Source organism: Heptranchias perlo, chromosome 33 (assembly GCF_035084215.1).
Source record: "Heptranchias perlo isolate sHepPer1 chromosome 33, sHepPer1.hap1, whole genome shotgun sequence".
NCBI classification, from domain to species: domain Eukaryota; kingdom Metazoa; phylum Chordata; class Chondrichthyes; order Hexanchiformes; family Hexanchidae; genus Heptranchias; species Heptranchias perlo.
Genome location: NC_090357.1, coordinates 7,083,157 through 7,107,820, shown reverse-complemented (window position 1 = coordinate 7,107,820; position 24,664 = coordinate 7,083,157). Strand labels below are relative to the sequence as shown.

Below are 24,664 nucleotides of genomic sequence, written 5' to 3'. Positions count from 1 at the left end.
TATATTTATGGCCCCTAGTTCTGGTCTCTCCTGCAATTTATTATAGTGATGTTGGTTGAGGGATAAATGTTGGCCAGGACATTGGGGAGAACTCCCCTGCTCTTCTTTGAATAGCACCAGGAGATCTTTTACATCTACCTGAACGGGCAGACAGGGCCTCGGTTTATTGTCTTATCCAAAACACGGTACCTCTGACAAATGCAGCACTCACTCGGTACTTTATAAAAATTTGTTCTTAGAATGTGGCCGTCACTAGCAAGGCTAGCATTTATTGCCCATTCCTAGTTTCCCGTGAGAAGTTGGTGGCGAGCCGCCTTTTTGAAGTGCTGCAGTCCCATGTGGTGAAGGTGCTTCCTGCTACTAGGTAGGAAGTTCCAGGATTTTGACCCTGCGACCATGAAGGAATGGTGGGCGATATATGTCCAAGTCGGGATGGTGTGTGAATTGGAGAGAAACTCGGAGGTGATTGTCTTCCCATGCACCTGTTGGCCTTGTCATTCCAGTTGGTGGAGGTTTGGAAGGTGCTGTCACTAACACTGAAATGTCAGCCTAGATTATGTTTTCAAGTCCTGCAGTGGGGTTTCAACCCACAACTTTCTGACACAGACACTGGGCCAAACAAAACCAAAAATTCTTTAAAATGTTAGAATCCTTTTTTCTTCAGATTCCTATTGTGCAGTCACCATCTTTGGACAAGTCCCTGCACCAGATTCACAAGGTTAAAGAAGAAGTCAAAGACTGAACAATGGGAATGTGACTTGGACCCGGAATTCCATACAACAGGATCTAATAAATCCAATAAAGAATTCAGGAGAAACTTCTTTACCCAGAGAGTGGTTAGAATGTGGAACTTGCTACATAGAAACATAGAAAATAGGAGCAAGAGTAGGCCATTCGGCCCTTCGGGCCTGCTCCGCCATTCAAAATGATCATGGCTGATCGTCTAACTCAGTATCCTGTTCCCGCTTTTTCCCCATATCCCTTGATCCCTTTAGCATTAAGAAATATATCTATCTCCTTCTTGAATACATCTAATGACTTGGCCTCCACTGCCTTCTGTGGTAGAGAATTCCACAGGTTCACCGCCCTCTGAGTGAAGAAATTTCTCCTCATCTCAGTTCTAAATGGCATACCCCGTATCCTGAGACTGTGACCCCTGGTTCTGGTTCTACCACAATGAGTAGTTGAGGTGAATAGCATAAATGCCTTCAAGGGGAAGCTAGATAAGTACATGGGGGAGAAAGGAATAGAAGGTTACGCTGATAGGGTTAGATGAAGTAGGGTGGGAGGAGACTCGTGTGGAGCATCAACACCGGCACAGGCCAGTTGGGCCGAATGGCCTGTTTCTGTGCTGTACATTCTATGTAACTCTACGTAAATGAGAAGTCCTGCCAGAATCTTTGGATTAGGGAGTGCCTATCTGTTCAATCAGCAGAACAGTGCTGATTCAACTTTTGTTTGGCTAATGAGGAATTAAATTATTCATGTTCTACCATCATTAAATATTTCAATTAGTAATAAAATTAATAATGAGTCCATAAACTTTTATGTACACAAAATAATGACTGCCTCTGTTTTGTGCTTAGCAAAGCTATTCTAGGCAGCTTGCTACATGAGCTACAATAGATTACAGTAATAAAACCTTCCATAGCATAGCCCCAAGTGAACTGGACTCTACTCCAGTAACTGAAGGCATCAGATTACATTGGAAATGGGCAGTTAATCTTACTTTAGGAAAACAAATTCTGCTTTCAGAAAAGTCGTTCTTCATCCTCAGAGTAAGAAAGGACACTGATGGGTTCTGCATCCCTGGGGAGCTTCGTCTTGTCACTGTGGCTAATCCAGACCATAATGCATAAACAAATGACCCTGCAGAGTCACTTACTGTGCCAAAATTATAATTGGGGGAGGGGACATGGGAATGACACAGCACTCAGGGTCAAAGTTCAAATCATTCTCCATCAACCAGAAATTGGCCTTTTTGTCACCCAACTTTCCCCATATCTTCTCTGGAATGAACCATTTGGGGTATGGATCTAGGGTAACTGACAGCTAGGGTGGCTGTTCTCCATGTGTGACTATAGATAGTGAGTGCTGGCTGGCTAAAAGACCACAAAAGGCATCGCAGTGAAGCCCAACTGTGGATCGGATCTGATCAGCCAAGAGGTTGGGTAATTGATACTAGCTCAATTGCTAAATTTAAATCTGAGATAGATAGCTTTTTGACAACCAAAGGTATTAAGGGATATGGGCCAAAGGCAGGTATATGGAGTTAGATCACAGATCAGCCATGATCTTATCAAATGACGGAGCAGGCACGAGGGGCTGAATCGCCTACACCTGTTCCTAACATCTATAAATGAGTCCCTGGGGCTACGACCACACTGCACCTTCTGTGCTGCTGAAGCTCAGCTCACAGGCTGGTGGTCCTGCTGGTTAGCAGGCTTACTATCGACGGCAATGACGGCAGATCGTGATTTCCCAAGACGCACTCCCTGCAAAATGACCCCTTTGATTTCTTCATTTCTGGAATATGAACAAGAGCAGACAGAACGGAGATAAAGAACTTCTCTCCCTCACCCTCCGCACTGAGTGCTGACATCAAAGATTCTACTGTCAGTAATAAGAGGACTACATTTCTTGGCTGGGATTCTTAATTCTTCACCTCAAATCACAGACCTGTAACCATCGGTACTTCACCTACTTTCATACAGCTCAAAATGCTTTCTCCAGACACAACCCCATGTTTGGAAGGACAGTGTCTACAATCTATCGATCCTGCTGAGTGGTTTTCACAGTTGAAGAGTGGGAGCAGATCAACACAAGGGCCTCTGACCACCCCCTCCCCCCAAGACGAAAATGGGGCCCCCAATAAAACTCCCCATAATGCAGAAAAGCTGCATACAACCACTGGTTCAGTTTCATTGAAGCAATATATATAGTGATATGATTTGCTCTATCACTCATGCAGTGTGTAAATATTCTACGGGTCTATTTATTCTTGCATTTTACTACACGTCTGTGTTTTAATGGATCGGGGGGGTGGGGGTGGGGAGAGGCTATGCGAGAGGTGTGGAGAAGCCCAAGAATTCTTAATGCAACTCTGTTGAAAACTTCCATGCACTCACCACTACATTTTACTGGTCACAGCTCTGTGGGGGTTACCTTGATAATGTGAGGCAAACCTGACCTCAAGAGGCTGTCCACGCAAATGTATACACTTCCCACAAGCATTATCTGCCAGGAATTCAGAGCAAGGCAGCTGAATTTCAAGAGCAGGTCTGTGCAAGTCCCACTGGGAGACAGATTGGTGCAACTCAAAGTCACCTCACCTCCCATCGTACACCATACAAGCCCAACTTCTGCTGGTCTGGCCACGTATGTGGAATGGGTGACTCCAGACTCTCAAAACACCTACTTTATTCAGAACTGACCGCCGGCCAAAGAGGCGTCAGGGACCAGAAAAAGAGATAGAAAAACAGTTGGAAATCCAACCTGAAAAAATGAGGTAACCTGGGAGACCATCAGAGACCACAAACCCCGGTGATCGGTGCGCAGGCAGGGAGTCAACGATCTTGAAGAAGCTAAAGGATTGCCAAAGAAGAAGAGAAACGTAGACAGTGTGCCAGTCCGCTGTGACTGCACCACGAACTGGATTGTCTTTCATAGGTCAGCCTTGTGGTGATTGGGATTGGTGATTTGGGATTGGTTTACGTATCCATCTAGCTGCTCACCAAAGACGTGGCCAGTCTTAAAACTCGGATCTGCACTTCCATCGAGCAAAATTCCGAGCGGAATATTGCTATTTTGGGGCTTAAATGCAAAGAATCATGGTGCTCACATTCAGTGTTTTGTATGGTTACAAATTTGGCTACAATTCAATGCCAAAAAATGCAGTACAACTACCCTGATGCACTTCCAAGCTGTGTGATACCAGAACAAACAAAACCAGCACTCTCCAGGAGGATTACTTCTAAATCCAGGAACTACACACTGGTTCAGCCATGGATTCTGTACCCATAGTGCATTGTGACTTTGAACGTGACAGCACCACTTTGTTATGCAATGTATTATGGGCCAATCCGTACATGCATCCTATTTTTTTTTAAAAGCAGAACTAACATAACTCATCCCATCGTCCAAATTTTGCTTCTAATGGAATCCTTTATGAAATTTTAGCCACCAGAACCCCAGGTAACGCCAGGGAATCAGCCACTCGGATGAAAGACTGGAATCGTGATGATAACATTGCCCTGGAGTTACCCGGCTGGGCTCTGCCAATGTGCCACGTTCCTTGTTCATCACCCTGTGGAGGTTGCCACCGATGCCGCACACACTGCACAGCTCACACTCACTCACTGTGCAAATAGTGCAATTGGTAAACCAAACTAAAATATACATGCCCCTTTAATGGTACCTTGTACATAATGCACAGGGTCTCCTTCCAACTTAAAATTCATCCAAATTAAAAGGGAGGGGTGTACTCCAGCGCTACTAACCAAGGGGAGTAAAATACTCAGCACTTTATATCCCAATAGCCAAAAATCAATTAATCTTTAATTTGAAGTTTCACATGTTTTAAATATTTTATTTCTGTTTTTATTTTCTCTCATCTTTGTGTTCCGCTCCCTGCATCACAGATCCATTAAGCTGTTTCCGGGTCTCAGCAGGTACCACACTGCAGGTGTTTTCTCGCAGGTGAGTGAGAGCAGGCTGGGCGGACTGTCTGTCGAGTCTCCCCCTTCCCAAACTCTGTGCTGGTGCGTCTTATCCTTATAGCCCGTCTGAGAATCCCCAGGTATTTCTTTTCTTAAAAGAACATGAAGCCTCTGTTTCCAATACTACAGTGCTGAGTTAGTATGTGGAGGAGCAAAGAATTAGATTGTCATCTGGACGATCGTTTTATAGAATATTGGCCCAGCCACTCGAGGGAGCTCTGAGTGAGGAGAGAACTATTGCAACTCAAGGGAATGGAGAGACCCATTCCAGTAACTGTGCAGCCAACCTTCTCCAACATAGGAACTGTTCAGCAATCTTCTACCCACTCAGAGGAATGGTGTAACCAATGGTCCTCCTACCCAGTGCAAGAACCACTGCCCAGGGCAGTCAAGAAAGTCCCAGTTAACACTTAAGACGAAGACCGAAGTGAGCTGGAACGGACCAGCACACTTTTCTGATTCTTACAGTTTAACATTGGTTGCGAGCACAGTAGTGGAGTGCATCTTCTGGTGTGGGAAAACCCAGCAAGAGGAGAAGCCGATAAGTGCCAAGACTGGGGGAAGAGAAGACCCCATATCAACAACAACTTGCATCTATATAGCATCTTTAATGAGGTAAAACATCCCAAGACGCTTCACAGGTGCGTTATCAGACATAAATTTGACACCAAGCCACATAAGGAGATATTAGGACAGGTGACCAAAAGCTTGGTCAAAGAGGTAGGGTTTAAGGAGTGTCTTAAAGGAGGAGAGAGAGGTGGAGAGGTTGATGGAGGGAATTGCAAAGTTTAGGGCCTAGGCAGCTGAAGGCACGGCCGCCAATGTTGGAACAATGTAAATCGAGGATGTGCAAGAGGCCAGAATTGGGGGAGTGCCGAGATCTTGGAGGGTTGTAGGGCTGGAGGAGGTTACAGAGATAGGGAGGGGCGAGGCCACCTACTTCCACCTCCATAATATCGTCTGTCTCCTCCCCTGCCTCATCCGTGCTTTTGTTATCTCCAGGCTCGACTGTTCCAATGCTCCCCTGGCCGGCCTCTCAACTTCCACCCTCCGTAAACTTGAGCTCATCTAAAACTCTGCTGCCCGTCTCCTAACTCGCACCAAGTCCAGTTCACCTCCTGAGCAAGCAGGAAAGGAGGAGCAGCTTTGGGTGCAATACAAAAGTAGGTGGTACAAACCATTGCCGAAAATGGGAAGCCGCTGAAAGTTTGAATATTCCAAAGGCCCACTGCGCCACCCGCGGGTGATTGAATGGAGCGGACTGTCTCATCAGTTATTCTCAGTCATCAAACATCCAATTAGACGTGAGAGGCCCATGAGCGACGTTCCGTGCACCTGTCAGAGGATCACACCTGGAACCGTGCGCCCCCAATTTCATAGCGATGTGAGCAGACAGCGACAGGGCTTTGTCTGCACTGCTCTGAAGAACAAACGTGCATTTATATACCGCCTTTCACATCCTCAAGATGTCCCAAAGCACTTCACAGTCAATGGACTACTTTTCAAAAGTGTAGTAACTGTTGTAGGAAACACGGCAGCCAATTTGCGCACAGCAAGGTCCCACAAACAGCAATGAGATAAAGGACCAGATAATCTGTTTTTTAGCGATGTTGGTTGAGGGATAAATATTGGCCAGGACGCCAGCTGCTCTTCAAAAAAGTGCCACGGGATCATTGATATCCCCCTGAACAGGCAGATGGAGACTCAGTTGAACGATCATCTCCGACAGTGCAGCACTCCCTCAGTACTGCACTGAAGTGTCAGACTGAATTATGTGCTCAAGTCCTGGGACCAAATGCCGTGTAAATGTGGCATTACTGCATTGGTGTTCTCTCCTCTTTTTCCTGTCTTCCTCACTCTATATTTCTGTTTTTGTCTTCACTGTCTGCCTCACTCCACTGAGCGCCCAGAAAGAAAAAAAAAAGGATTTGCCAAATATTTATTGCAAAGGCTGACCCCATTAAAACGTCCGTGTCAGAGACCTTTAAATGATGCAGTCAGCAACGTGATCTGAAAAGAATCGGGTGAGGTGGGGGGGGGGAAAGAACAGATTTTAGCAGCAAAGTGGTTTGACTTCTAAGATGTGTTCCTGTCGGTCTATTCTACACAGCGGAGGCAAAACAAAAGGAGCTTTGGTCCTTTCGGAATCCCGGGCTGGGATGAACAATTGTGGGTGGGTGGGATAAGTCACGCATTCATCTGGAAATCGGCTGCTTTGAAACATTTATCGTTTCTGCCCTTGGAGGGAAGCCTTGTATTAAACCAGCAGCAAGTAAAGGCATTACAACTGACACGGATTCCGAGATCTCTGGCTGCTTCTCATCTTTGTATTGCTCGCTGCCGATCTGGTTTCCTCCGTGCCTGAGGGAGCTGTGCGCTGTAACCTAGCCTCTGGCTCAGGCTTGCTAACATGGCCCTCCATACACTTCACTGCTCAGTCAGGCAGAAAGAAAAGGAAGAAAGAAAGGTTTGCATTTATATAGTGCCCTTTATGACCTTAGGACGTCCCAAAGCACTTTATGCCAATGAATTACCGTTGAACTGTATTCACTGTTGTAATTTGTAATGTAGGGAAACGCGGCAGCTAATTTGTGCACAGCAAGGTCCCACAAACAGCAACGCGATAATGACCGGATGATCTGTTTTTTTAGTGATGTTGGCTGTGGGACAAATATTGGCCAAGACACCGGGGAGGACTCCCCGCTCTTCTTTGAAATAGTGCCGCGGGATCTTTTATGTCCACCTGAGAGGGAAGACGGGCCTCGGTTTAACGTCTCATTCGAAAGACGGCACCTCCAACAGTGCAGCGCTCCCTCAGTGCTGCATTGGAGTGCCAAGGGCGGTATTTATTGCCCTGAGAAAGTGATGGTGGGCCTTTTCCTTGAAACTGTTCTTCATATATCTCTGTGCACACATTAAGAATCATTTTACGGGATTCGCAAACCTGAATTTCTGATGCGCCTTACTGGTGATTAAGGCTCCTCCCCACAGAAAATGCAGACTCGTAAAATGACCCCCTGTTGTGTGGTAGAATGCGGTACAGTGCAAGAGAATTACAAATTATTTCCATCTCTTGTCTCTCCCCTGCTCACCCTTCACTGCAGTAGCTGGACTGGCTTTGTCTACCTTTAAAGGATTAAACCACTGACATCATCTCAGCCCCACACTCCCACTCACATCCCCCCAGGGCCTGGATAACACATCCTCAACTCACAACAGAGTTAAACGCTAACAATTTGCCTGCTTCGATTTTTTTTTCTCTAAAATCACAAAACGTCTGCTCCGACAGCCCAAAACAAATTCTCCCAGCCCACGCAGGAAGGTCGGATGGATTTTAGTCTTTTGTCCTCATTATTTATTCATCCGCTATTAGCGGATACACTGGCCGCGCGCAAGGGCTGGTTTTTGGTGTCATGACTGAGCACAGCGGGTGAGGTGGAGTGAAAGGCATCGTGCGGAACAGATCAATCAATAGACCACAAGACCCTCCGGGAGCAGGTATCGATTCAAAAAAACAAGACGGCGTCAAAATACAATGTAAGCTGCTATTGGCTGTGAAATTACTTACAGCTTAGCTGTAGTTGACTGGGCTGCAGGCTCTCTCACTGCTCTATACTTAATGTCCCCAATGTGATCTATTTTCTTGCTTGCAAATAAAATAGATTAGCGTGAGGACTGCTGCGTGAAAGGTCCTTATTGCTGATAGAGCAGCCCATTTAGATATTGTCAACCAAACTTGTTGTAAGTTACACAACAAAGGGTTTGAAGGGGCTCAGCAGCACACTCTTCATTCTAAAAGTTTCGAACTCCAATTAAACTACCATTCATTCTCTTTTTTCTTTCCCTTTCAGTTTTCTCTGCTCCTCTCTGGAAGACGTCAGCCTTGGTTTTCAGATCATGTTGCCAACGGTAACCCGTTCATCACCGTCCACTGGAGAAAGGTAGGCCATCGCCTCCTTCTGGGGTAAGGCTCTTCAGGTGCCAGTTACTCTCTGGTACCTCGCCAGGGCGGCCATACTTCATGTGCGCTCCTGGATAACGTTTGCACGCTAATCAACTGTAGCGACGGGCGTATCAGCAGGAAAGAAAAAGAAAAAGAACTTTCAGAACCTCAGGAGGTCCCAAAGCGCTTCACGTCCAACGAACGTCTCATCGAAAGACGGCGCCTCCAACAGTGCAGCACTCCCTCAGTACTGCGCTGGGAGCGTCAGCCTGGATTTTGTGCTCAAGACTCTGGAGTTGGGGTTAAACGCACAACCTTCTGACTCAGTGGTGAGAGAGCTACCCACTGAGCCACGGCTGCTAAAATGGAGAAACACCGCTTGCTTTTTGTAGTTACATTCAGCAGAATTTGACGTGGTCTCCGATTCTAGGGGGATGAGATTGGTCACCGCCCGTAGTGCAAAAACGAACCCATGGCAAATCGGCCGCCCATTTTACACCATGGCCGGTTTTCTTTTTTCATCGGCGGTGTAAAACGAGCCACCGATTGGCACCTTTTGCGGTACTGACAAACACCAATTTCACCCCGTTGATCTTTAAAAATTGTCTGCAGTGAATAGTGCAATCTGCGATTGTACAAGATGGCCGTCTATCGCTACTCGAGGACTGCACGTCAATCAACGCTGAGCATAAAATGATGTTTTTCTTGGAGGAGGGATTGGGCTTTCCTGTCGTAGACCCTTTCTATTTATGTGACGGGTTCTGATGTGACATCCAGTATTCTGAACTACTGGGCAGCCAAGTGTGCTGGGCCAGCTCCCCAAGGCTGAGAGAGAAAGGCGGACTGTACTGAATGCACCACAGGAGGCTCGATCATTCGTCAAATTTACAAAGAGAGGGGGCTGAGAGAGCTGAAGCTTACAGTGTGGAGAGAGTGGCTGACCAGTCCTCTGACGGACAGGTTCTGTAATGCCCCCGTGTGATGCCAGCTGAATCCCTGCTTTACAGGGCGTTGAAGTCGCTCACAAGGCCGCACACAAACTTTTATTATCTGGAGTAAATCTAGTGGTTTTTGATCCTGTGCTTTATGTGCTGATGCACTGCTGGCCTGATGCGAGCTGCTAAGAAATATAGAATTAATCATAGTATATAACAGCACAGGAGGTGGCTATTCGACCCATCGAGCCTGTGCCAGCTCTTTGAAAGAGCTATCCAATTAGTCCCACTCCCCCGCTCTTTCCCCATACCCCTGTAAATATTTTCCTTTCAAGTATTTATCCAATTCCCTTTTGAATGTTATGATTGAATCTGCTTCCACCACCCTTTCAGGCAGGGCATTCCAGATCATAACAATTCTCTGTAAAAAAAAACATTTCCTCATGTCGCCTCTGGCTCTTTTACCAATCGCCTTAAATCTGTGTCCTCTGGTTGCCGACCCTTCTGCCAATGGAAACAGTTTCTCCGTATTTACTCTGTCAAAACTGTTCATGATTTTGAACACCTCGATCAAATCTCCTCTTAACCTTCTCTCCGCATAACTGAAGTCCCTCATCCTTCGTACTCATCATTCTAAGAGCAGGAAAAGACCATTAGACCCACCAAGCCTGTCCCATTTTGATAGACCTCAGCCCTTGGTGTATCCCTTAAATATAAGATAGTCACTAATAAATCCAATAAAGAATTCAGGAGAAACTTCTTTACCCAGAGAGTGGTTAGAATGTGGAACTCGCTACCACATGGAGTAGTTGAGGTGACTAGTATAGATGCATTTAAGGGGAAGCTAGATAAATGCATGAGGGAGAAAGGGGAAGAAAGATATGCTGATGGGATGAGATGAAGTAGGATGGGAGGAGGCTCGTGTGGACTATAAACACCGGCATCGACCAGTTGGGCCAAATGGCCTGTTTCTGTGCTGTAAATTCCATGTATTGTAATTCTCTATCCAGAAACACAATGAATTGTAGCTTGAACATGTTTACTGTCTTCTCTCCAGTTGCTTTCATATTGGGTTAAAAGCTGTCCTGGGTCTGCTGGGTCCTGAACATTGGCTCTCGAGCAGCTAACAGTAAACCCAAAGCAAACTTGCCGGATTCACTCAGGCGTTCCTTGGCGTTGTTTGTTTTATTCGGATCATCCTACCGGCCAGGCTTAGCAAATCCAAGGACGTTTAACTTGGGATTGCGTGTCAGGAGCTGGCAGCATTGATGCCGGTTTGGGATAAAATAAAAGCTCCTTTAGTTACCTTTCCCTGGAAACTCATTCCACAAGTCTATTATTCTTTGCATAGAAAAAAAAAGCAACTTTCACCTTTAACCTAGAAAAATGGCCCAAGTTGCTTCACAGAGATGTTAGGGAAGAACAGACGCCGAACCTGATTTTTGTCTGACTCCCTTTGTTACTCCTTACTTTCTAGCTTTTAAACTTATATCCTCTGGTATCTGAACCCTTCTCTGTAACGTTTAAAGCAGGGCCCCGTCTTCCCTCTCGTAAAAGATCCATGGCATTATTCGAAGAAGAGCAGGGGATTTCTCCCCGGTCTCTTGGCCAATATTTATCCTTCTACCAACATCACTAAAACAGATTATCTGGTCATCATCACATTGCTGTTTGTGGGATCTTGCTGTGCGCAAATTGGCTGCCGTGTTTCCGACATTACAACGGTGACCACACTTCAAAACCTAAACTATTGGTTGTAAAGTGCTTTGGGATGTACTCAATGCAAGTCTTTCTTTTCTTCTTTCTTTTATTATGGAAAAAGTCTGTGGATTACTGGGACTGCTGTGTTCAGGGATGCAGATGGCGTAACGGAATAGGGGACTACATTTTCTCCATTAAAGGCCCTAAATATGTGGTGGTTGTAATTATTGATCGTGATTTTTAGGTTCTCTGTGCGCTTACATTGTACGGGTAGGCGGATCAGAGTATGGTCCCTTTAAGAATGTGCAGGATACTAAATAGTTGTTTAAATGAGATAGTAAGAAAATCGAGCTTGCCCAGGAATTAAGTATCTGTTGGGCAGTTAATTGGATTCTGCTATATTGATAATCTATTTAACAAGGTTTAGAGAATTGGACTTATAGATTGTTTAAACGGGCTTTGAACATCAGATTGAAGTTAAAATCTGCCTAGTGTTTATGGACTGGACTAGTAACCAGACACTGAGGCGCCGATAATGGGGAGGGGGGAAGGGTGCGGGGGAGCGAAGTGGAAAGCCTGGTCGGGGACATGGAGGCCCTGCCTCTCTTAACGGCAGGGCCTCATTTAAATAATCGACTGCAGACTCCTGCCTGACAGCCGGTCAATTGACAGCCTGGCTGACAGGCGGGAGCACAAATAGGCGGCAGTAGGCCGCAGTCGGGGACTCGTGGAAGTGGTCCCCCAGCAGTGAGTACAGAATGGAAGCTCCAGGCCGTGATTGGGGGTGGGGGGGGAGGGGAAAGAGAGGACAATGGGGCCGCGATCGGGGGGGGGGGGGGGGGAGGCAGAGGTGGAAGCCTTCCTTATGAGGCCGGGGGGGAGCATTCCCTCTGCCACCCCTACCTGATCTGGCCCTCAGGTCCCGCACTATGTGGTTGACTTATTGCCCCTCAGGGCAATTAGGAATGGGCAATAAATACTGCTTTGCCAGTGTTGCCTACATCCCAAGAACAAATAACAAATAAAATCCTTGACCTTCCCAAAGAGAAAGAATATTGGGACAAAGGATCAGGATAATGAAACAGTTTGGGTAGAGATAAGGAATAATAAGGGGCAAAAAACACTCGTGGGCGTAGTATATAGGCCTCCTAATAGTTGCAACTCTGCTGGAAGAAGTATTAATCAGGAAATAGTCGGGGCATGTAATAAGGGAACAGCTATAATTATGGGGGATTTTAACTATCATATTAACTGGACAAATCAAATTGGGCAGGGTAGCCTTGAGGAAGAGTTTATTGAGTGTATTAGGGATGGATTTCTTGAGCAGTATGTAACTGAACCTACAAGGGGGCAAGCAACCTTGGACCTGGTCCTGTGTAATGAGCCAGGATTAATTAATAATGTCCTAGTTAAGGATCCCCTTGGAATGAGTGACCATAACATGGTTACATTCCATATCCAATTAGAGGGTGAGAAGGTTGGTTCTCAAACAAGCGTACTGAGCTTGAATAAAGGAGACTATGATGGTATGAGAGCATAATTGATTAAAGTGGACTGGGAAAATAGATTAAAGGGTAAGACGGTACATGAACAGTGGTGTTCATTCAAGGAGTTATTATACAACTTTCAAAAAATATATATTCCACTGAGGAAAAAAGGGTGTAAAAGAAATGACAGCCATCCGTGGCTAAGTAAAGAAATTATCCGACTAAATTATCCGACTAAAAACAAGGACATATAAGGTAGCCAAACTTAGTGGGAGGATAGAAGATTGGGAAGTCTTCAAAAGACAGCAAAAAGTAACAAAAGGATTGATTAAGAAAGGGAAGATAGATTATGAAAATAAATTAGCAAAAAATATAAAAACAGATAGCAAGAGTTTCTATAGTTATATAAACTAAGGCAAACGTAGGTCCCTTAGAGGATGAGACCGGGAAATTAATGGTGGGAAACATGGAAATGGCAAAAATGCTGAACAAATATTTTGTTTCAGTCTTTACAGTAGAGGACACTAAGAATATCCCAACACTGGACAAACAGGGGGCTTTAGGGGGGGGAGGAGCTAAATACGATTAAAATCACTAAAGAATTGGTACTCAGTAAAATAATGGGACTCAAGGCGGATAAATCCCCTGGACCTGATGGCTTACATCCTAGGGTCTTGAGGGAAGTGGCAGTAGGGATTGTGGATACTTTGGTAATAATTTTCCAAAATTCTCTGGACTCGGCAAAGGTCCCGGCAGATTGGAAAACTGTGAATGTAACACCCTTATTTAAAAAGGGTAGTAGGCAGAAGGCTGGAAATTATAGACCAGCTAGCCTAACATCTGTGGTGGGTAAAATTTTGGAGTCTATTATTAAGGAGACAGTAGCGGAACATTTGGATAAACATAATTTAATAGGACAAAGTCAGCATGGCTTTACGAAGGGGAAGTCATGTCTGACAAATTTGCTTGAGTTCTTTGAGGATATAACGTACAGGGTGGATAAAGGGGAACCAGTGGACGTAGTGTGTTTGGACTTCCAGAAGGCATTCGACAAGGTGCCACATAAAAGATTATTGCTCAAGATAAAGAATCACTGGATTGGGGGTAATATTCTGGCATGGGTGGAGGATTGGTTATCTAACAGGAAGCAGAGAGTTGGGATAAATGGTACATTCTCGGACTGGCAACCTGTAGCCAGTGCTGTTCCGCAGGGGTCGATGCTGGGTCCCCGACTCTTTACAATCTATATTAACGATTTGGAGGAGGGGACCGAGTGTAACATATCAAAGTTTGCAGATGATACAAAGATGGGAGGGAAAGTAGAGAGTGAGGAGGACATAAAAAACCTACAAGGGGATATAGACAGGCTGGGTGAGTGGGCGGAGATTTGGCAGATGCAATACAATATTGGAAAATGTGAGGTTATGCACTTTGGCAGGAAAAATCGGAGAGCAAGTTATTATCTTAATGGCGAGAAACTGGAAAGTACTGCAGTTCAAAGGGATCTGGGGGTCCTAGTGCAAGAAAATCAAAAAGTTAGTTTGTAGGTGCAGCAGGTGATCAAGAAGGCCAACGGAATGTTGGCTTTTATTGCCAGGGGGATAGAATATAAAAACAGGGAGGTATTGCTGTAGTTATATAAGGTATTGGTGAGACCGCACCTGGAATACTGCATACAACTTTGGTCTCCTTACTTAAGAAAAGACATACTTGCTCTCGAGGCAGTACAAAGAAGGTTCACTCGGTTAATCCCGGGGATGAGGGGGTGGACATATGAGGAGAGGTTGAGTAGATTGGGACTCTACTCATTGGAGTTCAGAAGAATGAGAGGCGATCTTATTGAAACATATAAGATTGTGAAGGGGCTTGATCGGGTGGATGCGGTAAGGATGTTCCCGAGGATGGGTGAAACTAGAACTAGGGGGCATAATCTTAGAATAAGGGGCTGCTCTTTCAAAACTGAGATGAGGAGAAACTTCTTCACTCAGAGGGTAGTAGGTCTGTGGAATTTGCTGCCCCAGGAAGCTGTGGAAGCTACATCATTAAATAAATTCAAAACAGAAATAGACAGTTTCCTAGAAGTAAAGGGAATTAGGGGTTACGGGGAGCGGGCAGGAAATTGGACATGAATTTAGATTTGAGGTTAGGATCAGATCAGCCATGATCTTATTGAATGGCGGAGCAGGCTCGCGGGGCCGATTGGCCTACTCCTGCTCCTATTTCTTTTGTTCTTATGTTCTTATGTAAAGCTCCATAGTACAACTGGTCACAGGACGTATGGTCATGTCCCAATCACCAAAGTCACGTCCCAATCACCAAAGTTACCCTGTTCTGTGTATGATGCCATCTATGCATGCTGCCCATTGAACAATAAACATTAGGATGATGCTCCAGCTTTTTTTTTGAGAGGGTGAAGGCCTGAGGCTCTTCGTGCAAGACACCATAAAGTTGGAAAAGAGTAGAAGTTGAGATATTTCGAGTCGTGGCACCAAGTTTGGGATTTAAGAGCCTGTAGGAGGGGAAGGAGCTTGGAGCCGAGCACACGGGGTCTGAGGTGATTTTCCTGCACTGTCAGGAAGCACCTCGTCTCCACCTGATACCTCCCTATAACAGCATAGCCGAGATAGGGAACTCACCATACCACACCCTAATGCCCAGCACTTTCTCTTCCTCCTTTTCTGGTCTCATCAGACCATTTACTACCTATGCCTGAGAGTATGGGTGAGTAACCCACCCCAAATCTTCTCCATATGTTGCTCTTGATCCAGCTGCTGGGAGGTGGTGACAATCTTCCTTCCAATTTTACTTCTTTTTTTTGCCCACTGTTTGCGACCTCCCCGCAGCATTGTGGTCGAGACCAGAAACTGAGTGGATTGACACATCAAACTCATGTCCCTTTGTATGGTGATGCCTCAGGACTTGGTCTTGGCTGTAAATTTTTATCCATTTATGTGTAATCATACTAGCTCTTTTACTCCCTTTATGCATCCAACCGTGTTTGGAACCAAGGCAGTGTGAAGAATTTATCAAATTCTCATTTCAGAGCCTTTTAAGGTAGCGACCCAGTCAGTCACCTCTGGAGCGAGGGAAGAGGCAGCTCGGATCAAATAATGAATAGTGTGCAAGGTCTCTCCACACTTCTAATGGTCCTCATTAAAACAAAGTAAAGACTACATCACATTCAGCGCCACTTAACTCTCAAGGCAGATAATGGAAAAGGCTGTTCAGAACTGCATAGCAACTGAAAGGCCCATTCAAGCTGTAGCTGTGCTGAAAAGCCACTCACTCTTCATAGTGAATCCAGTCAGTGATTGGGTTGAAAAGGGCATTAGGAGGCACGGAACAAGAACAGAACATTCCACTCATTAAGCCTGCTCCTTTAGTTGACCAAGTACAATATGTTCAATCATGGACTCTACCCACCCGTTTAATCCTTGAGGGAAAACTTACAAGATCATTTTGGATGCAGGAAGTGCTTCAGCCCATTTGATCACCAACCCTGCCATCTTCCCATTACAGCACCCAGCTCCTCATAAGACTAATCCAGTGTCCCTGACCTCAGTCACTCCTCTGACCACCCGCTCCAGCTGTTAATCACCCTGTGTGTAAAGAAATACTTGTTGATATTTATCATAAACTTTGCTCTTCACAACCCTGAACCTGTCCCCTTGCTTTGGCAGGGCTGCGCTAATACTCCCAGAATCCCAAAGGTTAATCAAGAATAATTCGAGAACATTTATCCACACATCCAGCCCATCTCCCCCACTCCAGCAGCACAGACACCATCATAACCTGTGGACTTAGTTAATTTGAGGTAGTACCTAGTCCTGTAATCTCCAATTCCATTCTCAACTAGATATTTGTTCAACTCCTTTGTGAAATTTATTGACACGGTGCTGTCTGCTTTTGATGAATGTCTGTTCCACATGACCAATAAAGCAGAACGTACCAAACACACTCGAGTCCCCTGTACCATGGTTTGATGTAATCACCACTTTGCCTCAGACGCCCGAGCAGCACCCCCCAACCGCACCAGTGTGACATTTTTCTATTTCCTGTCGCCTCCCTTAGTAAGATTGCCAGTTTCATGCCAAGATAAGGGGGCAGATGTGCGTTTTGGACCCATATCCTCTCGTAACTAGCTTAACTTAATTTCATGTCGGACCCTTACATCCAACAGGCAGATGGTTTCATTCCATCAAGCTGGGATTTGAACCCTGGTTCCAGAGGTGGATGGAGAGCTTCCCACCAAACAGCACTTTTTAAAGATAGGGCAGCGGATGAGACACTGGCTTTTCAACTTTGGGATCTGGATTCAAAGACGGCCAAGACTTATAGGGTGAAAGTCCTTTCTGTTTGTTGATTTTAAAAGTCTTAGATGAAATGGATTTGGCCAGTTAATATTGAATGTGGGCCTTTAATGCAAAAACTGTCTCTATTTCAGCATTAAACTGGCAAACTCACTGAGAACGGTGTCAGGAATGGCCACTTTGGGTAATAGATAAATGTCACACAGGAGTAGTTGGGGGTGCAGCTAAGGCATATTGTCGGGGCAGTGTAGTCTCGACATCTAACCATGCTATAGCTGACCTGAGAGTGCTCAGTACTGACTAGAGAAGCTGGGATTGTTCTCTTTGGAGCAGAGGAGGTTAAGGGGGAGATTTAATAGAGGTGATTAAAATTATGAGGGGTTTTGATAAAAGTAAATAAGAAGTAACTGAGAATAAGGAGATGCGGTAGGCAGAGGACACAGATTTAAGATAATTGGCGAAAGAACCAGAGGGGAGACAAGGAGAATTTTTTTTACTCAGTGAGTTGTTATGATCTGGAATGCGCTGCCTGAAAGGGCGGTGGAAGCAGATTCAATAATAACTTTCAAAAGGGAATTGGAAAAATACTTGAAAAGGGAAAAAAATTGCTGGTCTATGGGGAAAGAGCAGGGTGGAATGGGACCAATTGGATAGCACTTTCAAAGAGCCGGCACAGGCACGATGGGCTGAATAGCCTCCTTCTGTGCTGTACAGTTCTATGATTCTATGAAATGGGTTCCATTTGCAGCATTAACGTCCTTCACCTCGATGACAACAAAATGAACGAAAAACTTACCGAACCTTTCATACTTGTAGTTTACTGATTAAGAATCAATAAGCAATTTTGTCCAGAACAGTAGCGTTAGCATCAGTACGAGTCGACTGTCCTGAAGTTCTTTGGTGTGACTGGAGCAGCAGTTCACATGGGTGGCTGCATCGAGCAGCTTCTCTGCCTCCAGAAAAGTTCAGCTTGTGCGTGTACTCGTGCTCTAACACTGCTGCATTCATTATATGTGCTTCTGACAATCAAATATACCACTTGCTGGGGTACGAGTCATACACTAATAGACACTAACTGCAAGATATTTAAAAATCCAATCCAGCACTGCAGCCTCCCACTTGTGAGTCGGACTTGCAATTTGCCATCACCTGCTTCACTCATCAAAATAAGGTTTAACAATTAAACCGTGTTTCCACAGCTCTATTTTCTGTGTTTGTTTCTCAGCTTGAGCAAGTCGTAATGTGGAATCGCAGGAGATACGGAGGCTGCACTGAATAAACTGCTGTGTAAACAGGGTGTTAGAGGGATCAATGGATCTCCCTGTGCTATGTTGCAGACTGTTGTGCAGAACACATAGCCATTAATGGGCGCTAATTGGTGTAAGAAACAAATGACCCCCAAGAACCTAATCAATACCAAATTTACAGTCACAGCATCGCCATCAACAATTAAGAAATGCAGTGTCCCTCAGCCAACAGCTTGCTAATCAATTTCAGGTCAATTTTTTAAATCAAGAATCAACCAGCTGGTGATCTCTGTAAGTACCTAGGCCGATTACAAATCAGGAAATGGATTATGGCATGGGTCAGACTGGAACAAGTACTGCTAGGGTATCAGGGCTGGTTTTCTTCGTACATGTACCATAAGATGGACCTCTTGTGCCCTCTCATATCCAGGCATGGCCTTAGGCAGCCCATCAAGACTGTTCCGCCTTTCAACTAGATCATGGCTGATCTGTATCTTAACTCCATCTCCCGTCTTGGTTCCATAACCCTTAATACCCTTACCTAACAAAAATCTATCAATCTCAGTTTTGAAATTTTCAATTGACCCCCAGCCTCAACAGCTTTTTGGGGGAAGAGAGTTCCAGATTTCTACAACCTTTCGGAGACTTGTTGTTCCATGTGTCTCTGGGCCTTCATTCATGGTCTGCTACACCTTGGGATGTTGATCAGGCTGAAACTCAGTGATATTTTCTCTCTTTTACTTGCTTTCTAACTAAAGGCGGAAAAGATATCCCATTCTACGCATCAGGCGCAAAAGGCCCTATTGGTTATTTGTGTCGATTATCAGAGCCCCTTAATCTTACCACATTACACAGTCTTTTATCGTTCACACAGAAAATAGCTTATAGCCTTTTACACCGCTGGAGCGAGTCACCCTGTGTGCTGTGCTCCTCCAGCTTTTCAGTTGGGTGATAATTCTGTGGGGCTCTGCTGCATAACGTGGAGACCCAATTGTTACATATATATATATGTATAGTGAAGGACCACGTATTTACATTATTGTAACCAGCTCCCTTAAACCGATGGCACAATATTCAGGACTCTACAGTCCCATTAGTTCTCCATAAAACAACAACAACTTGCATTTATATAGCACCTTGTACATAGTAAAACATCCCAAGGCACTTCACAAGAGCGCTTTCAGACAAAATTTGTCACATAAACAGATATTAGGACAGGTGACCAAAAGCTTGGTCAAAGAGATAGATTGTAATGAGCGTCTTAAAGGAAGATAGGGAGGTAGACAGGTTTAGGGAGGGAATTCCAGAGCTTAGGACCTAGGCAGCTGGAGGCACGGCCGCCAATGGTGGAGCAAAGAAAATCAGGGATGCCCAAGAGGCAAGAATTGGAGGAGCGCAGAGATCTCTGAGGGTTGTAGGGCTGGAGGAGGTTACAGAGATAGTGAGGGGCGAGGCCATGGAGACATTTAAACCAAAGATGAGAATTGGCACTTAAAAGCGGAGATGACTGGGGGAGGATTACAACTCCGCTGCTAGCTGGTCTTCTGTAATATTAAAGCACATTTAAAATGCTGAGCCAGGCATGCACAGTTCCTACTGTGTATCTCAAGTTTGAAACCTCTCGACACACTCTCAGCGACTGTCACAGGCCAACAGGCTGCAGTAACAAGACCTAACATGATACAATTTGATCGTGTTACGAGGCCAGCTCCCTTCTGCTTTCAAAGGACTCATCTTACGAGGAGAATTACACTGTCAGGGAAAATAATTTCAGAATTAAGTCCTTTTGCTGCTCGATGTTCTTACAAAGGGACGATGGGAATGGAGTACCGTTTGTTAACTGGAGATAACACGCTCAAAGAAAAGCTCCACCACTGCTATGTGTAGCAACAGCAAGCTGGGAACAGCAGTTTCAAAGGGTGTTGAATTACATGAATGTTAATGGGATCACTCGAATACACCTGTTTTTTTTGCTAGGTCTGTAATTTCTCTGTTCTGGCTGCTTCTGTTTATCAGAAACAATAACCAACCTAGAGAGCTTCTGGATGCTTTCCACTTCCCCGTCTTTTTTTTTGCAGCACACGGGCGGCCTCAATGGATGGTCGTTCACGATCATTTGGACTCCTGTCCGCCACATACGTGACTGTCAAACCAGGTGAGCAAAGCAACAACAACTTGCATTTATATAGCGCCTTTAAAGTAGTAACATGTCCCAAGGCGCTTCACAGGAGCGGTTATCAAACAAACTTTGACACCGAGCCACATAAAGAGATATTAGGACAGGTGATCAAAAGCTTGGTCAAAGAGGTAGGTTTTAAAGACCATCTTAAAGAAGAAGAGAGGTAGAGAGGTTTAGGGAGGGAATTCCAGAGCTTAGGGCCTAGGCAGCTGAAGGCACGGCCGCCAATGGTTCAGCAATGAAAGGCAGGGATGTGCAAAAGACCAGAATTGGAGGATGGTGGAGATCTCGGAGAGTTGTAGGGCTGGAGAAGGTTACAGAGTTAGGGAGGGGCGAGGCCATGGAGGGATTTGAACACAAGGATGAGAATTTTAAAATTGAGGCGTTGCTGGACTGGGAGCCAATGTAGGTCAGTGAGCACAGCGGCTGATGGGTGAACGGGACTTGGTGCGAGTTAGGATACGGGCAGCAGAGTTTTGGATGACCTCAAGTTTATGGAGGGTGGAAGATGGGAGGCTGGTCAGGAGAGAATTGGAGTAGTCGAGTCTGCAGGTAACAAAGGCATGGATGAGGGTTTCAGCAGCAGATGGGCTGAGGCAGGGGCAGAGACAGACGATGTTACGGAGGTGGAATTAGACGGTCTTGGTGATGGAGCGGATATGTGGTCGGAAGCTCAGCTCAGGGTCAAATAGGACGCCAAGGTTGCAAACAGTCTGGTTCAGCCACAGACAGTGGCCAGGGCGAGAGATTGTGCACTGGCTGGAGGGTGGAAGAATTCTGAAAATACTGATTCAATTTGCAAAAGAACTCTATTGATCAAAGAGACTGCGTTGCCAATCTCAACCAGGCCAAGCATGGGAGGGAGAAAGAGGAGCAAGCCTTCAACCATCTATTGAATGTGTTTCCTCAAGGGTTGACCAAGAATGCCATCTGTTAAGTTGTTGGCAGGCTGCACCATCCTGCTGGCTCAACTGAGGATTAATACATCGGGGACGGGTAAGGGAGATGGAACAAAATAGATTTTGTAAAAAGTATAATTCGTCAAGCAGCAGCTTATAAGTAGCCTGAGGGTGTTGGATGATTAAAAAAAAACTAAAAGACACAAAGCAACAAATGATGTGGCTCAGTGATAGCACTTTTGCCTCTTGAGTCAAAATGTTGTGGGTTCAAGTCCCACTACAAAGTCTTGAGCACATCATCTGGGCTGACACTCCAGTGCAGTACTGAGGGAGTGCTGCACAGTTGGCGATGCCGTCTTTCGGATGAGACGTTAAACCAAAATCTGCCTTCTCAAGCGGATGTAAAAGATCCCATGACATTATTTCGAAGAAGAGTTCTCCCCAATATCCTGACCAATAATTATCCCTCAACTAACATCACCAAAACAGATTATCTGGTCATTTATCTCACTGCTATTTTGTGGGATCTTGCTGTGCATAAATTGTCTCTCGTGTTTCCTAGATTTCAACTGTGACTACACTTCGCAAGTACTTCATTGGCTATAAAGCGCTTTGGGACGTCTTGAGGTTGTGAAAGGCGCTATATAAATGCAAGTTCTCGCTTTTTCTTTCTTTAAAATGGTCAGAACAGAACAGAAGGCATGATGGGAAAATGGCTCCTCAGCCCACCGAGCTTATCCCTCCAGTAACCTCATTCTCCCGTCGCTTTGAATCCTCCTAATTCCTATGCTGCCCAGTAGATTATTCCAAACATTTTTTTTCAAACTTTGCATGAATAATGTCCCTTCTCGTAACTAACTTCCAATTTTCATTTACATTCCGCCAGTTTTGTGCTAATGTTGGGACGTTAAGCAAGGCTGTGCGCCTAGCACAGCGAGCATCGGTGAGAAAACCAGAGCCACAGTCTCCGCTACAGCACTCACAGCTGCTGAGGCTCAGCACTGGACGAGCAGCCTCACATAACCACCCCCCTGTTCTCTGCTCCTACTAGCCTGCTTTATTTGGAAAGTAATATTCCGGATATAAGCCATTTAATATTTTTATATGCTTTAGTGATGTCTCCCCCTTTCTTCCACCCCCCCACCCCATCCCCGTGCCATTCCCCCTTAACCGTCTTTCCTCTAGCCTGTAGGGATCCTTGAAATCATATTAATTTGCTTAACTCACAATCACGAAGGGAGACTGAGCACTGCACTCCATCTCATAAATTGCAGTCATCCATTTCATTTCTACTTAATGTAGAAATATAATATGTTTTTAAACAGCAAAACGTAATTGCATCGGGAGAAAATGCTTTTAAGTGGTACCGTGGCTGATAGAGAAAGAAGGAATTTGGATTTATATCGCACCCTTCATGACCTCAGGACGCCCCAAGGAGCTTCACAGCCAATGAAGTACTTTCGAAGTGTAGTCTCAGTTGTAATATAGTGAAACACGACAGCCAAAATCAGGTAAATGACCGGATACCCTGTTTAGTGGTGTTGGCTGAGGGATAAATGTTGGCCAGGACACCCTGTTCTTCTTCTAATTGTGCCATGACAGGGCAGACAGGGCCTCATTTTAACGTCTCAGCCAAAAGACAGCACCAGTAGCAATGCAGCAGTCCCTCGGTACTAAAGTGTCACCCTAGATTATGTGCTCAAGTCTCAGGAGTAAGGCTTGAACCCACAACCTTCTGATTTAGCAACGAGAGTGGTACCACTGAGCCAAGACTGATGCCTAAGAAACCAATCAAGGGATATCAATGACTGCAGCAACTGAGGGTTAACAGACACTACATTTAAACATGCATACAGCACCTCCCACCCTCAAAGAAATGAAACAATTGCAATCATATAGGCATCCTATCCTGTCATTGAAACATCTTAAAGCTCGACACATCGGGAATTAATTTTGAAGTGCTGTGATTGTTCCGTGGCCAAATGTAGTAACTATTTTGCATCATCATTGTCCCACAAACAACAATGAGATGAATGACCAGTTAATGCACTGCCTGAAAGGGCGGTGGAAGCAGATTCAATCGTAACTTTCAAAAGGGAATTGGATAAATACTTGAAAAGGAAAAATGTGCTGGGCTGTGGGGAAAGAGCAGGGGAGTGGGACTAATTGGATCGCTCGTTTTCAAAGAGCCAGCACAAGCACGATGGGCCAACTGGCCTCCTTCTTTGCTGTATAATTCTATCATTTTTTGGTGCTGTTAGTGGAGGGAGGAATATTGTCCAGGACACTGGGAGAACTCCCCTTTCAAATAATGCCATTCATCAGAGGCAGGAGGGGAATTAAACATTCAACTTCCCTACGCCTTGCTTGTGTTTTAAGGACGATGTCTAGTTGTATTTTGCTGCCCATACTGAGGCAGCCGTTAGGTCACCTTTTTCTTAGCGAGCTTCTGATTGATTAGTCCATTACACTGAGGAGAAAGTATTTTTTTTATTGTGATCCGTGTGACAATCCCACAGGAGGGAAATCAATCACTTCTCATCCTTCAGTATTGATCACCTCTCTTCTTGGAAGCTTCCCCTTCCCTCCCCTCCCCTCCCCAAGACCTTCGAAAACATCTACATCAATTTACGAGTCTAATGAAATAAGAAACTACAGCATTATAAAAGTGGATTATTAAATCCCAACAAAATGAAGTCTGATGAGATGAAGCTCTTTATGGGGCATGTACGAGAGACAGGTTATTGTGCCACCATGCAAGGGTATTGCATTGATCCAGGTGAAGTATTCAGGGAACACAGTCAAAAATTATGAAGAAGGGAAGTGAGGCAGAACTTCTTCTTTTAGCCAAAGGGCTGACCTTACCAGAGAAATCCGATTAAGAGTGGGTTCAAAACAGATTTCTGGAAGAAAGAGGATCGAGGCATATGGTGAGAAGACAGGTAGATGGTGTTCGAGCTATAAAAAAGAATGGGCTCCTTGGGCCTGATGGTTTATTTCCCTATTTCTAATCATTTATATGCATTAATATTACTAAAAGAAACTCACTCTCATGGGATAAACATTCAATATATATATATATATACACGTCATATTTTCACACAGCCTTTTAGGAGTGTGACTCACGCATCAGTTAGTGTGACCTTTAGTCTAGAGGTGAAAGAACGACATTCTAATCTGTACAACAACTGACTCAGCTGGTTCAGTCCAACTTAGTGTTAAATGCCCCTCAAATAGTACATTTT

At 45.0% G+C, this 24,664-nt stretch overlaps 1 protein-coding gene across 1 annotated transcript in view; it reads right to left on the bottom strand.

The window, feature by feature from the left end:
- The window catches only part of dscaml1 (Down syndrome cell adhesion molecule like 1), a 412,483-nt gene that overhangs the window by 108,085 nt on the left and 279,734 nt on the right, over positions 1 to 24,664 (bottom strand). The window lies entirely within an intron of this gene.